A 2,038-nucleotide genomic window follows, 5' to 3' on the forward strand; every position below is an offset into this window, starting at 1 on the left:
CTCAAGCGATGAGTTCCTTCGAACGAGACAGATTTGGCCTAGAAAAAAATTGATGTCATGAAATGACTGTGCCTGCTCTGCGAGAGGGACTATAAACATTCTCAATGCACAGAGCGTATAAGTTGTTGTTCACAAAAAAGAAATATTACATACAAACGCATAGTAACAATACTGTGTGACGCTTTGTTCCCCAAATGAGAACAATAGTCTGCATATTGTTATGCAGCATTGTTATGGTAAATAATAGTACAACTCATTGTTGCTAATGTCAAACTTGTCAAAGTGATTGTGATTGTATGATGAGAGCATGGTGCAGTGTCCACTTTATTTACTTACGTCATCAGCCAAACGGGGGAAGAACATGTACGCTTCAACGGGGGAAGATTGAAGAACACATGTATACGAGGCTGAACTTTACCCACACAATTTCTCCTTTTTCAGGAGAAATACGCATAAAAAAATTGCAACGAGTGTCACAACTTGTAATGTAATAATTATTCTCTTCGAATAGAGATTAACTTGTTTTTGCAATAGACCTGCCCTTTAAAACTATGCTTGAGACATCTTTTTTCATAATATTGTTGCCTTTATTTATTGTATTTGATCATTTTAATGATCTTTTTGATGTTGCTTTTTTGCACTTTGAAGACATTGGAAAAGGCACACAAGTACTATAAAATGTAGTAAGTTAATAATTACTCTGTGTAGACATCACCAACCACCCCCTTCACCAGATTAATACAAGCATTCAAAAGTTGACAACATTTTGGCCATGTTTGAGGACATACAACCCATATCATGTGCAATTAATGTTTGCCATTAGATGATTAGATAATGAAGAAAGAAATCATGCATAGATTTTCTTTCGTTAAGCGTCATTTCCATTTTCAAAGTCACGACAGGACACTTCATCCATTCACATGATCTATGATAAACACACTCTCTAAAGCATGGAATGTTGTGCGTATGAAAATTTCATGAATTGCACAATTGGGGAGGTGTTTGTAAAACTGTATGCTCTCAAATATTTCATTTTTCTGTGGAAGCTAAAAGGTATACTAAAAAATTTCACTTTTTTGGCAAAAAATTTGTGCTGCAGAAATGAAGTTTTTCCAGAATCGCTAAAATATTTTGCCGCAAAAATATCGTGCTTTACAGAACCATTATGCAATCAAGTGAAATCCCAGGAGCAGCCAATCAACTCAATCATCCTTCACTAATCAGTCCACAATATTAGAGACCCAGAGAAGAACTCGTAGACATCCCATAATGCCATACAATATTTCCCATAATGCTTTGTACCAAGAGGCCACCGATAAACTCAATCATCCTCCACTAATCATTGCTAATCAATCCATAATGTTAGAGACCCAGTTTTGGGCTCCTACAATTTTTACCAAATTCACATTAAAAACATAGGCCTTCTATGCTAAAAATGGAAAAAAGGGAAAGGGGATTATGTTGCTCAAATAATCTGGATAAAAAATTGGATTTTTGGGGTAATTTTCTCCAAAACTGAGCATTTGTACTCAAAGTTGATGTTACAGATGGATTTGTCAAGTCTTTGCCATCCTAAATATGTATACTTTTGTATTATTCCTGGGTTAAGACCAAATAACCATAAGCTTGCACTGCAAAAACTTGGGTGTTAAAAGTAACACCTGTTGGAGTCAATAGAGCACCACACCCAGGTGTGTTGTTTTTTAACACCTTTGGTGTTATTGTTATACCTTCCAGGTGTCAAAAATGACACCAAGAGTGTAAAAATAACACCTAAAAGTGTTAAAAAATAACACCCCTGGGTGCAGTCTACTGACTCAACCGGTGTTGCTTTTAACACCCGAGTTTTTGCAGTGTAACTATTTCAGATGCTGACTAGTATTTTGGACAAACGTTGTGTACATGTTAAAATTGAAGGTGCCATTTTTGTGAAATCACACAATGGCCCTTTAAAGCAGTTTGTAATTTGCTGCTGTAGCAATATGTTAGAAGTTAATTGTTTTTTAGTAATTTTGTTATTTTGTATTATGTTGTTTCA

The sequence above is a fragment of the Amphiura filiformis genome, chromosome 7 (genome assembly GCF_039555335.1).
Source record: "Amphiura filiformis chromosome 7, Afil_fr2py, whole genome shotgun sequence".
NCBI classification, from domain to species: Eukaryota; Metazoa; Echinodermata; class Ophiuroidea; order Amphilepidida; family Amphiuridae; genus Amphiura; species Amphiura filiformis.